Here is a 14,920-nt window from a genome sequence, read left to right as displayed (position 1 = left end):
CCATCAAAGGAAAATATCTTAACTAATAGCTGTGATGGAGCGCACATTTGCTGCTAATCTCTCATTATTTAAAAAAGAAAAAAAAAGAATATTAACACTAAATTTAACCATTTGACTGACTGAGTTTTGTCATTGATGCTCAGCAATTAAAAGTGTTGCATGGATCCTGCCAGATGTGTAATTGATAGCATGACTCAACGCTACTTTTAGGTTTAGGATATACTTTTTGATTCAGCAAAGGTTTTGATATGACTTTTCTGGTTTTGTTTACTTCCATTGTGTCAAACTGCTTCCAGTAAAAACATGTTGGAGAAGCAAAGGTCGCAGCAAAGACAACCTATACTTTACGACCTGAAAGGGTTGAAACCAAAAGGGTTGGCATCACCAAATTTCATATGTGCAGCATCTAAAAAAACGAGCCGAAAATCACCTTTTTTCCCACAATCCTCGTGGCTCGGGTATCTGGAGATATGATGTTTCAGTATAAAGTGATCATCTTTGAGGACGACATTTCCTCCTGTTGGTACTTCCATTCTCCTTTTTTTTCCTCAAATTAAATAATGAGATATTTCTCCACCATCTGTAACCACACAGCTTATTAAAAAGAGGTTCAAAGCAAGCCAGCGCTCCTCTGATAATTTAGACTTAATGACGAGTTACCTTTCAAGCTTTTTTCAGTTATTTTTTTTTTACAAGTTGAAATTTTGTCTTAAGCCTCTTCATTATAAGCTCAGAATAATGACAGAGATTTTTACTTGCCTACAAAAAAAGTAGAAGAAAAAGAAAAAGGAAGAAGAGAAGTTTATTGAAATGGACAGTTTAACCTTTGGTTAGGAAATGCTATCTGACAGCAAAACGGAGAAAAAAGTGGACTGTCGTCACCTCCTCAAGGTGAGAGCAGAGGAAGTGTGTATATGAAGGCTGTTGATTGCCATTAAAGTTCATCAAATGGTCTATTCTTATATAAGAAGAACTCTGAAGCCTTTTGTTCAGCAGGAGAGGAGACAGGTTTAACCTAGTCTGTGAAGTTGCCAGCAAACATTTTTTAAATGGCATAAAAAAGCACAAGAAGCTTCAGAAATCTTTGGGCACACGTGGAAGTTTTGATCGTTGGAAACATTTATTGTCTTTATCCTTTATTTGATTTACTGTACCAACAAACTGGTGCGTGCCCGGCCAGAATTAAACAATACGAGTGGCCACAAGTATCGGTAGTATCAATACCAAGGTGAAGTGTATACTAAGTGTTTATTTATTGCATACAGTACTGTACAAGCACTGAGTTCAAGCACGTTGTCTAACTGTCTGCAGCGTTGCCAGATTAGCTAAAAAAATGTATTCTATAATCACAACATTTCAAGGAAAAAGTATCAGTATCAATATCAGAAATACTAGCCCTGTAATTACTTGGTAACGGACCCAAATTTGCAGGACCACCCACCCCGATCATATGACACCAAGTCTTTCATACATTGGAAAAGAGCAAAATTCACCACATTTTCACAGCTTCTTCCAACTGTAGCTACTTGGGATAGTATCAGGTAGCGACTGTCTAGTGTGAGCACACCATATGCTAAACGTGCGTTCAAGTATGCACACTCAGTGCTTTGTTTACATTATTTTTAATGTCTGTTGCATCAGAATTGTTTGGAGTTGACGTAGAAATATCCATCAAAAATTTTTGTTTGAAATTCTACCAACAGATGAGCAATGCACTATACTTTGCAGAGACACTCAAAAATCTTAAACATTTATAAACAATTTCAAACTTCAACAAATACAGTTTTGGCAAAAATGTAAAAAAAAAAGAATAAAAATTGTATTGGCCATGTTTTCAACACCCCGGCCCAGATTAGGGCTACGCCTTGTTTATTCACTTCCTGATAGCGATTTTATGGTAAATAATTATCAAATAATTATTTTACTATGCAGAAATACAGTACAAAGAGCCATTCCATTGCAGATAGGTGATTGGTGTAGTAAATGCCTTCACTGAAAAAAAACTCATTCGTGTTTACAAGTCCCCCTTTTTTTTAACGAAAAATAAAACCGATTTTAAGCTCATGTCCCAAAAAACAGAAGTTCCAGTTTTCCTACAAAAAAAGACTGTTCTTTTAGGATGACCTTTTTCAAATCTTTTTGTTGAGGATTTCCATTTCTCTGCTTACCTGACCCCTCAGCTGCCCATCAACTCTAAATGCACCAGTTCAGGGTCCAGCCACAATAAATGACAAGCACTTCCTCCATTGCAGTTTACAGTGTGTCCTAGGCACCTTTTAGTTAAGGGTCTTCTTTCTCTTTCGGCTTTTCCCATCAGGGGTCGCCACAGCGAATCATCCTTTTCCACCTCACTCTATCATGAACATCTTCTACCCTAACGTTAGCCAACTTCATGTCCTCTGTTAAGACATCCATGTATCTCCTCTTTGGCCGTCCTCTTGCCCTCCGGCCAGGCAGCTCCATCTCCAACATCCTTCTACCAATATATCCACTATCCCTCCTCTGAACATGTCCAAACCATCTCAGTCTGGCTTCTCTGACTTTGTCGCTAACACAGGCAACGTGAGCCGTCCCTCTGATGTACTCGTTTTAGTTAAGGGTACTGTTGGAAATTAGCAAACAGAAAGTGGCCGACAAATACTTTTTCTGCTCATGATAGCTTCGCTAGCTTCAGATTTGCCCAATTTTTCTACACAACCACCACCTTTACTTAAAAATCAGTAGATTTTGAGGAAACATCTGAAAATGTATTTCTTTTCCCTGAGCCACTGTGGTGTTTCCAACTCAAAATCTAATTGGTTGAAGCAATTTTTCATTCACTTCCTGATAAAACTAATTGAACAGGCCTCAAAGAAGCCTTTTTTTTTTTTTTTTTTTTACTTTGACCCTTTCAGGCAACAGGTGTGATTAGATAAATGCGTTGGTCTGACAATAGTACTAGTATTAGTAGCGCTAACCTTGTCACCACCAGGAACAATGAGTGTCTTGCCCAAGGACACTACAACAAATGGATGCTCCAAGAACGGAATTTTCCCAAAATCCTAAAATTTCCAAATCTGCAAAGAGTACAGGACTAATCACATCAGATTCCAACAGTAGAGACATCCAAATTCTTCCTGTGACTTAGGAAGCGATTCCAAGTTGCATACAATTTTAGTATTTATAGCTCCTTTTCTCCAAAAGCAAATGGTGTAAAAGGTCATTGCCCCATTTCTCTTCCATTTGAGAAGAACCACAATTTTAACGTTTTTTTGAAACATCTGTTAGAAATGATGCAAAAAAAATGCTCCTACAATCCCATCTCTTCATTAGCAGAGCAATCCCCTTTATGTAAGCTACTGTACACATGTGATCCAAAAACCCAGTGTCACAACAACAAGTTTCAGGTACGTTTATAGAGTTTAAAAGACTATCAAAAATGCTTCACCTCAGGAGGCTTTCTCGTGGGATTTTGTTCTGAAATGTGAGGCCTTTGAAGTTATTTATGACTCGCTCAACCTACTTTTGAAATGACATTCACATTTCTGCTCTCCTTCCCCTGTTTTCTTCTTTTTTCTTTTTTTTCTTCAAGCCAGAAATAATCTCTCTTGACACAACCTTTGGTCTGCTTTATTTCATTTTACAGCAGCGATGGGTGTAAAAATCAACCCATGACCGACATAAAAGCAGTGCTGGAGACACCATACAGATCGTGGTCTGCACTGGAGCGGAGAGGAGCTGACTACAGAGAGACAAGCATTGTGCAAAAGTCAACATAGCTCTTTAATATTCAGTCTGGGTCGAATAGACAAACAGGATTAGTTTTACATTTGCCACAATACTCATGTGAACGACACAGTGAAGCAAAGTAATAATACTTATGACTGCCAGGAAGAACTCCTGCTTTGGTTCATTTAAACATGTGACAGCTGCTGCCATTAGGTGTTTATTGGTACTCAATGATGTTGTTGAAACAGTCAGTCAACTCAACATATGTGCTTCCTTTTTCAGTACAGTTACAATTTTTCCCAATAAGTTAGCAACCTACTGATAGTGCTATAAATTGATGGACACCCTTTATTTTCCTTTTTATATATATTAATCTATAATTAAAAATGTGAAAAATCTACTGGTGTGTATTTTAATAATTGCTTGCATCTTTTTTTTTGTTTTCGCTGTAGGCAGTAACTCCAAATCAGATTTCACAACCTACTTTTTTTAATTATAAAGAGATAGATGGATTACTAATGACAATGTAATAATTTATCAAATCAAACCAAGCTATATATATAAAATATAAAAAATGTGTGGACGACAAGAAAGCCTGAAAATGCAAAGCGGAGGACGTTTGCTTTCGTAAAGTCTGTTCATCTCTGATAATGCAGACTTCGAAAGCCAATATCCCACTTATAACATGGTCACAAAAGAAAAGAAAAACACTTAATCCATTTTTTGCACTTTGTTCTTGTTATTTCTTTTAGGTTCAAATTTTTCATAAACGGCACCAAGCTCGACTGCAGCGGCAAAGGATGCAGATCGTCACGATGGGTTAAAGAATGCATTATTTCAGGGCGAAAGTTCACCTCTTATTGTCTGTTTTTGTCCAGATGATGAAGCTAAAGTTTGTTTCAAAGAAGCCAGCGCAGTGATATGGAACATCTAAGCTATGTGACCGGAACTTCTTTTTTTAGGTGTGCATCATCACTTTTTAATTCCCATGCAGCAACCTATCAGAATCGAGTATTTACCCGGACCATGGTATAAGTCTAGATATGTTATGTTTAATGTTAAGGTAATATATTTATAATGATTCTTTCAGTATGTGACTTATGTTATATAATATTATAGGATATAATATAGTGTATAAAAAAGTATATCAATCAATAAATTGCAACACACTTTGGTATACCCAACAATATATTGGATAGTATATTATTATTTTTGAAAATGGAAACACTTATTTTAATAAACTGAAAAATATATTATTTCCATGTGTGGAGTATATTGTCAATACAATGCTGCTCAATTTATATCGAGAAATAAATTGTTTCAAAATGTAAAATATTGTGAAACTCAAATGTCCATTTTGCTATCTAGCATTTATTTTGAGCTTTACCTGGACCATCTCATTTTAAAACACCAACAACGACTTTTATGATGGATAAAAAATGTTATTACCATTTAATTAAAAACAACAACATTACACCTTCACTGTTTGTGTTCAGTTGTTGGAGGCTTTGTTTGTTCTGCACCTTTATTAATCACATTTCATTTCAATTGTCCATCACCAGCTGGGCTTGGATTTTGGTTAATTACGCTTTGTTTTCATGTTTGTTTGCATCACATTTAATATATAATAATAATGAAACTAAATTGTACATTTATTTATTTTATTATTTTTTTATGAAAGGTGTTTATAATTACCAGAATACTCCCCACAAACATTCATGGTCCATCGTTACAAAGCAGCAGCCACTATCAAAAGATTTCCTAAAAAGAAACAAAAGCATTTGTTTGCTAGACAGCTTAATTCGTGGTTGTATTTATTACAGTAAGCCTTCTAGAATCTTTAGTAGTCAAAGAGTCCCAGACCCAACATACCATCACCACCTCATTTGTCTGTTTTTTTTTTCATTTCTTTTATCCATTTTTGCCCCACAACGCCCCAAAAATGACCTTCGTGTAAAAACTAGCATGATAAAAGGCCGCTAACTAACCTCTTAACATTGAAGCCTTCACCTTCTCAGAAATACCGCAACTCTTCAACTGAAACTCAAGCCGAACTTCTTTTTCATATCTCATCAGTGTCTCATTTGATGCTTTATCATGTTGTGTGTGAGGGTTGGGTGGACATTTTATGCGTATTATAATTGTTCTTTTTTTGACTTGCTTATGGTTTTTAAAATTTGTGGAGCACTTTGAGCTACTTTACTTTAATGTACAAATAAAGTTTGATTTGATTTATTCTTACAATATACCTGATAACCTGGATCAGGTGTGTTTAGCCAATAAGAAACTGCAATGGATACGAGCCCTCAAAGCCTGGAGTTTGGCGCCTACGCAAGTAGCGTAATTCTACCTGATTCTGATGCAGAAAAAAAGTAGCTTTGCACCCATGCTTGTGAAAAGTGCTTTAAATCAGTTTATATTGATTGCATAAAACACTTCACCACTGTACAGGATGGGAATCCGTTCAAAGCTGCTTTTCTCAACTTCAGAAATGATTGGAATTTTTAAATGATTTAAATCAGTTGAAGATTTATGGAAACTGAAATTGAAAGAAGGTCAACGCGGAAAACTACAGCCCTGGTGGTAAAGCGTTGAAGTTTATTCTCGTAATTGTGCGTCAAACAAGTAATTGTGTCAGAAAAGTTCCTAAACTGAAATCAGAGTCTAAACTTCAGCTCATTTTTGCAAATATTTTGCCAAATTTTGTGAGTTGATCGTTTAATGTAATGTATTTTCTTCTCTGTCAAATAATATTTTACTTACAAATTTATTTTCATATGTATGGTTCAGTGGACTTTAAGGTGCATTAAACGGACAAAAAATGGCGGAAAAGTTTGACAGTCAGTCCGACTTCATTAACCAAGTTTATAGTAATTCTAAAACTCGCTTGTGACATGCTAGCGTATCCATCACTCCTCACCTTGTTTGCAACATAGACTAAAACCACTAAAACTAACGTTACTGTGACTACACAAACTCCCAACCTTGTTAGTAATGCATGATGAAAACATATTCTATCGCATGTTCGCCTATTCACAATAACACCCAACCATTAAACACTATTAAAGTTAATCCATATATAAGGCGCTCTGGATTATAGAAAGCGCTGTTTTTTTTCTAACAAAATTAAGGCTTTTAATGCTGAAAATACAACAATTTAATCTAGACATTAAGTGATAAAAAGATTTCTTTGTCATTGGACAGAACAAGCAGGGTTTTCCTGCCTTTAAAGGGTAAAAGAGCTGAGGCTAATACATCATGTGAGCCCAGAAAGGACGGACAAGAAAATGGAAGGAAACTTGTCATTCTGGTTCTAATGACTCTTTGATAGATCATCAGGGTTTCTGTGGACAGACAGCTTTAAATCTAACAAGATGTTCACTCATTGTACCCTCAGTGGCTGTGCTAGGGGCAGCAGCTAATGTCTCTCACAGACCATGTCTAGACGGGGCAGTGATGTTGTTGCCGTCCCTCTGATGGCTTTTGGTGTGCCAGTCAAGGCGAATCAGCCCAAAAGAGCCCCATTCTGAGGCTTAAAGGGGATTTTTTACAGTAGATCCACTCTTCTTTCAGCTCCTTAGCTATTGCTGAGTCGCAGTGTGCTGCAACGTGCTGCAAGGAGGTGCGATAGAGCCCCTCACGGAAAAAGAAAACAGAACCGTCACCTCACTTCACCTCCTCCCCCCAACGAAAGTGCCTTCCTCTCCTACCTCTGTCATCCATTCTCCCCACATGAACCGATTTCATCTGCTTTTCCTTCACCTCTGCTCCCGTCATAACTAAATATTTCTCCTCCTCATTCATCAACTGTCCCATGGACTCGCCCCAAGTCTGCCTTTCCTGTTTGCTTCTTCCAGTCCATGTGGGCTTGGCAGCAGGAAGAAACCCTGCCTGGAATCTATCACCTGGATCTATTTTCAAAGCATTCCCAGCAGTCTTTTAATTATCATTATGCTATTTTTATCAAAAATCCAAAAACTAGAAATGACCCCAAATTAGAAATTCCATCTAGAATCCAAATTACACAGCGCTAACCCACCCCCACTTCCCATCATACACCTGTATACATGCTCCCCTGCTAGCTTCACGAAAATCAATGACAGTCCAGGGGATTGTGTTATTTTCTCAATAATCTGACATTATCCACTGAAATGTCAAACGTGTGCCAATGTTACTCCATTGAATCTAAGTCCCGTCATGCTACCCTTTTTATTAGTAAGATGAAAATTTTTTAAAAAATCCGGTGCCTTTGTTTGATATTAAACCAGTTTGGACACTTAAGGTCGAATTTAATGAAGAACCGGATCAAACCTTTGAATGTTTCCCCTTTTGGGCACTTCTTCCCTTTCAATATCCACATGTCCTTGAATGTTCGTCAATGGAGTCTAGCCATGCTGTTGATTAGATCTCTCTCATCACTTCAGTGGTAGAACAGTCTGCCTTTTCCTGCCTAGAAGCTGTTTCACTTCTTCCTAGGAAAAGGCCTCACCTAAACCCACAAACCTTACATGAAATAAAAAATGCGTGTGACGCACGCAAATTCCCACATTTTCCCTTGATGGCTCTGAGATACAAATATATCTGAGCTCGAAGCTCTGTTTTTTGTTTTTTTTTTTCCCCTCTTGCAGCTTAAGCTGGCTGGCAGTCAGCCCGCACATATTAACACTTGCAAACTCACTCAAATGCAGACAGCCACATGCAGGCACAAGCACACATACTGGCTTCCAAAGAGCTGCAGGAAGGCAGAGACCGATCACATCATGCAAATCGCTGTCGCTTGTTGGGACGTGCGAGGCATCAGAACAGACATGAAAAGAGGGGAGCGAGGAGCCAAGAAAGGCGCAAAGGGTAGAGCGCAAGCAAAGGCACAGGACGAGAGCGACCTTGTTTTTCCAGAGGCTTTCTCGCTCTTGACCCCCCCCCCCGGTCGCTCTTCACGCTTGCTCGGCCGCGGCAACGAGGTGTGTGACATGCTGTCGGACATGGCAAAGGTCAAGACGATAAGCATATGGCATTCGGGATAATAAAACAACAAATATGTATGTCGGCCTGTGTTTACTCACATCAAGCCTCTCCCAACTCTCGGTTGGTCACCGGTTACAGGTGGCTGGCAAGGTGACACAGCCTCTTGTTGTCAGAGCGCCGGCTGGACACATGCCCTAGCCCCAGCGAAAAGCTGTTTTCCCTGTTAAGCAAGCCTACGTCTGTTCCAAAAGTTGCTGCTACATCACTGGAGTCATCCTCTATCTTGTTTTCGGCAGTTGCTCTCTTCATCCACAGACACCTGTGATGGTGAACAAAGATAAAAGAACACAACAACAGTTTATTTTTCATCCATCCAACCATTTGAACATTTTTAGCGAAAAAGAAAAAGATTTGGCAATATAGAAAACATCAAAAGGATTTTTTTTTTTATGGCTCGTCAGAAAGGACTAAAAATATTATTTCTTGATCTCTTGTCTCCAAACAAAGCTAAGATGTGTTGCGGTTTCAAAGCAAATTATCCAGAAACAAAAAACTGGGTACAGTTTGGATGTAGCCCCGTATCTTTTATCTTCTACGTAGGATATGTACTGTATATATCAACACATACTTATCATAATTATAATCCAAAGTTAAAACTTCAAGTGGATAGCATAGAAGTTGACTTTCTGTGCTAAAAACCCGATGAAATTCAAAAGTGTGTCCGTATTGGTACTACAAATTACTTAAGATCCTGAAGATGTTAATTTTTGGTCGTCAAATCAAATCAATTTTACTTTTCCAAAGGACATTTTTCTTGGACTCACATTGCTGGTGGCTGCAATTTCCGTCTGTGCACACAACTCAGTACTAGCATGACAGCAAACAAAAACACAGGTGGACATAAACCAAACAAGGTATTAGACGTGCTGTTCCAGGGTTACACACCTCTGTATCGTTGAGTAATACTTTACTTGTTGACACAGTGATTCCGTTTAAGACAAAGGTTGTAAAGGATGGGATGTATATATGTCAACAGTGAACCCAATTTTTCTTTCACATTCCACAAAAATGTGGCTGTGAAGATCTTTTTGAAACCACTACCTCACAGAGAACAGCTTTGTAAAAGAAACCTAGAATGGAGATGAATTAACCAACAAGCAGCTTCGCACTTAAAGACCCGTTTGAACTGGCCAGGAGCCTGCTGAAAAAATACCAATTCAAGCCACAAGCACCGTTGCATGGCCCGCAGTTGCTACCCAGCCTCGCCCCCTTTTGACCCGCCCTCACTTTCTAAGTGGCTGCTATACATACATTACTCTCACCCTCAGAGCTACAAGTGACAATTCATAAAAAGAAAAGAAAATGACAGTTTTTGTGTTGGTTTTATTTCCATAGCAACCATTTTTGTTTTGTTTGCCGAGGGATGACAAACAGATCTACACTTTTGGATTTTCCTTGCCAGAGTTTTTTTGGTAACCACGCCCACATTGCTTATATGTTCACATGGTGTGTCATGTTTTTTCGTTCCGCTTGAGCCAAGGATTTAGATATTACATTTTACAATATTGTGAAGAACACGGCAGCGTCACTTTTGCGAGCTTGCCTCGTCAGGATGGCGGCTCCATGTCAAAGTGGGGAGGGCCTTTTTTATTTATTAAGTATTTTAAGAGCATAGTTTGTTTCTCAGATTTTAAATAATTAGTTTGTTCCGAAGCTGCGGGATATTATGAGAATTTTCAATGTGCGCCGTCATTGCTGAATATTGCAGTGACAACATAACTGGTTTGTGTTGCTTTAATGTCCTTCTGCTTTGGTGTTCCCTGCCAGGATAGACTCTGGAGAGAGAAGAGTTTCAGCAGATTGGGGAGGGGGGTTACATTTTTAAATAAAAATGTAATCACAATGAATTATTTAGATGACATAAGCCCCATCCAGTACCACTAAAATGCTTTTTGGAGGAGGCAAAAAGTAGTTTGACGTCATGCAGGATGATGTGGATTTTGTTTAGCAGATTTTTTTAAGGCGAAGCTTGATTTTTTCTTTTCATAAGTTATTAGGGTGGAAAATCAAGTTTAATAAGTATATTTTGACACACCGACTTGTCAGAGGATTTCTGGATTGGAGTATAATTATAGACAAATAGATGGTCATAAACCTTTTCAGCAAAAATAAAATTGAAATAAAAAAAAAGAAGTTTTTTTCCAAATGTGTTCGACTGCAGCCTCATTTGACAGTTCAGATCAGACTTTTTTGTTTTACCCTTTTTTTTTACTGATGCATGTGATTGGACATGTGCTTTAGCACTTCACTAATAATAATAATAATAATAATAATAATAATAATAATAATAATAAGATAAGATATTCCTTTATTAGTCCCACGATGGGGAAATTAACTTGTTGCGGCCGCAGTACAGGTAGAATAAACACACATATATTTCCAAAAATTGCACAGAATGGCCATGTCATCAGTTAATAAAAAAGGTGTACAATTAAATATAAACAAAAAAACTATGCTTTTTAAAGCAATTGCCAAAGTTTCAAACTCCAGTTGAGGTAGAACTTACAAATCAAATGTATGCATTTCTCTCTTGTTTACCTATTTTGCTGCAGAAAAGCTACAAATGTCTTTAAAAAAAAGAAAAGAAAATCATGTATTGAACTGAAAGTGAGCTTCCCAATAAACAATAATAATGAGGAATAACACTGACCACCACCACCCATTAGTATAGCTTTCATTCAAAATTTAATATGAAGGTATTAGAAAGTTTGGTTTAAAACACGCATAAGAGTTTTGATACAATGATGAAACCCCTTGGAACAAATCTTTGGAACTCTTAGTGGAGCCCAGCCTGGTATATTAGACATGTTTGACACTGTTTTGACCTTGTATTTGCTTTGTTTGAGGATTCATGCAATTCTATTTTGTCCTTTACTTTTTTATCTTTTGTCATGAAACATAAAAACAGTTTAATCTCAATTTTTGTGATTTTTCAGATTAAAAGACTACACAATTTACAGCTCAGAATTCAGTTTTTTGGACAGTTTCAGGGTCGTTGCGAAATTATTTTATAATTTAACCAAAAGCTTATCTGTGAAAAAGAGAATCTGGGGTTGTACTACAAAGATTGATGTTAAAAAAAAAAAAAAAAACTGACCTTCAGAACACACCTCCATATCTTTCACTTGCTCCACCTACGGACGAGAAACTTCAATCATCCAAGGATATTCCTGAGACCTCATTTGTCATTTGGATAATAACCACGGCAAACAGGAAGAGGCTTAATTCTGATCCTTGATGGAGTCAATCAGACAATCAGACACCGATTAGAACATCTCTGTGGTCACCTAGAAGACTCTGAATAATCTAAAGAACGATCCAGAAATGGGTGGGACAAAGTAAAATACTTTCTTCCGTGAGTCCACTCATTGGTCAACCTATCTAAATATTAACAAAGCAAAAAAATCTTTCAAATAAATTGTGATATAGTTTCTTTTTAGTTCCTCTTTTTGATTATCTAGACAAAAAAAAGCTTCCTTTGAAACCAGCTGAAAGTGGTTTCTTGAGGAACTGCAACATGTGGTATTTTTAAGCTTGCTTCAAATTTAGGAGCAGACGGTGGGGGTTCGGTGGGGGTTCGGTTCCACCTTAGCAGTGTATCTTTAACCTTTAACACTAGAGATCACTAAGATCTATTTGGGTTGATTGTTTTTTACTGACTACAATGCACTGGGAGCCACAAAGTCTCACTTCACTTGTTCAAATAAGAGACTCGTTGCTCACATTTCGGCATATCCCCCTCAGGGGTCGCCACAGTGAATCAGCTTTCACTGATTCACACAGGTGGTTTGGCATAGATTTCCTGACAAAACCCTGTATTTTATCTGGGCTGGGGACCGGCACAAGGAGACCCAGACTTGGGCTCCTTTATGGCTACATAGTTATTTTTATTTATGTTACTGTTACTATTATGATAAATATAAATCAAAACTTTTTTATCATAAATAACAAACTATAAAGAGAAAATAGCCCTTTTTTAAATATAAAAAAGTGTATAACTTTGGAGAGGCTCACATCCCATATTTTAAAGTAAAGACATCCTGCACCACATTGGGCCATCTCAATGCACCTAATGTAGTAGTATGTAATGTGATGTCAAGAGTTTATACAGTTTATTTTACCATTTGTGGTGTATCTCTGCCAGAACTTCATTAATTTAGCTAAAATTCAATGCAGGGCTATTCAAGGTTAGAAAGTTGAACTTTGAAGGTTGAACTTTGACCGATAGGGGACTCAGAAGTGTTGACGGTTTGAAAATTAATTATGAACAAAAAAAAAATTGAAGACGGTTTTTGCCCATGCGGAATTCTGCGGCACTAAGTCTTTCATATATCGGAATAGAGCTGTGAAAAAAAAAACCTGGAACAAGATTTGCACCACTTCGACATTTTGCATCAACCTTTTTCCAACTGTAGGTGGCAGATGTGCTAGTAAACTGTACAAAAAGAAGAAGAAGCCCCTCCCTGTTTGTCCAGTCAACACCATGGGCTAAATGCACGTTCAGGAACTCATGTTTAGCTCATTCTTAAATGTGCGTCAAGAATTGGGTGTGTACGTAGTTTAAAGTTACAACCCCGACTCAGAAGCATCTTTCTGCAAAATGTTTTCATATAATTCCATAACACAGTAGAAGTAGACATAAACATAACTTGAATGAACTTGTTAAATAATTAGATCTGAAAGTCAAAAATTCATATTTGACCCAGTAGCTTTTATAAAAGTCTAAACTAACGCATTCAGTGCGGTTTTGCAGCTTAGTAGGTGATCAAATGTTTATCTTTTTCTGAGGTTTTACAGTCGAAACATGCCGCAGTATTTGTGGTGGATACAAGCCCAGGGGTTCAACCGTTGGCCCCAAGGCTTGTTGTATACAAGTTGTGTCTGGACATTTTTCCAAGGTCCCATGGGCGCCGGCTGAACAGAATTTCCTTCAGGTGTGCACATACCTTACAATGTGACAAGAATTCAACACCAATTTCAAATCCGCCAACATCCCACCCCCACAACCAGGCGGAATCTTAAAGGGAAGCCTGCTAAATATTAATCTGCCTCTCGTCTTATCGTTTGAGCGGCACGTGTGTTGGGTTTGGCAGGGTGCTGGTAGCAGCGTGGATCAGCCCACGGGGGAGGCAGTGAGACTGAGGAACACTTCTCATCACAGGACCCCACCAGATGCAAGAGTTGTTCACCCATCAAGCATGAAATTTTGTCTGCAGGGAGATGATTTATAAATTTACTCTTACTGCTAGAGGAAAAGAAGGAAACATAGTGAAAAGGCGCCAAGGGTGATAAGCATGTAGAGATTTTTTTTTTTTTTTTGCTGCCAAGAAATTCCTGAGCATTCTCCAAAGTTCGGTGGAATCATCTGGGTGGTGAAAAACAAAAACATTGGAAACGAAAGACATTCCAAATCAGCAAGATTAATGGCAGTGGTTTTTTGGTTGATGTTTCCAGCCTTGTTAGAAGAGATGGCACAGAGGTAGGCGCTCTTTGCATTGTGGATTGGTAGAAATCACTTTTTCAACAAGCCCTTTGTTTCAAAACACAATAGTATGTCTGATTGTTATCACCTTTGGGAAGACTGGAAACGGGTCAAGTTTGAACCTTGACAAGTGTTGCTTTTCCATGTTCCAGCAATAGTAGCTGTTGCAGTAATAACTAATCATTGGCACACCAATGTATCATTTGGAACAGTTTCTTCATTTAGGGGGTATCCAGACTGGAAGAATTGTTTAATCCGGACCGAGTTTGCTTAATATGGTCCTTGCAGCTGATCTTTATTTAGACTGATGTCAAGCAGACATTCTTGCTTCAAACCAAAGCTTGTGAAACAAAACCATGCGACTAAAGATCTCTTCACTTATTGGCCAGGAATTGCAAGGGTGGGCAAAGCAACTAGCTACAGAAATTATGTAATTCCTGTGCTTTGCAGTCTGTGTCTGAATGGTTAATTCAAACTCTATTTTTCTCTGACCAATTTTAAACGTCTGTATCCACATCAGGTACAACACTTTTTACTGCTACTTTGGTCCTGTGGTTGGCAAATAGACTGCTAAGAAGGTACACTGATATGTGTTAATGATATACATATAGAAAACGGTGAGGAGCAATGTGTATTGCGTTAAACATTGTTTTAATGAGCCTACGTTCATCTGATCACATTTCAATGAGTTGCTATGTCTCATTG

This window comes from Oryzias latipes, chromosome 2 (genome assembly GCF_002234675.1).
Source record: "Oryzias latipes chromosome 2, ASM223467v1".
Taxonomy (NCBI): Eukaryota; Metazoa; Chordata; class Actinopteri; order Beloniformes; family Adrianichthyidae; genus Oryzias; species Oryzias latipes.
Note: the sequence above shows the minus strand (reverse complement) of the source record.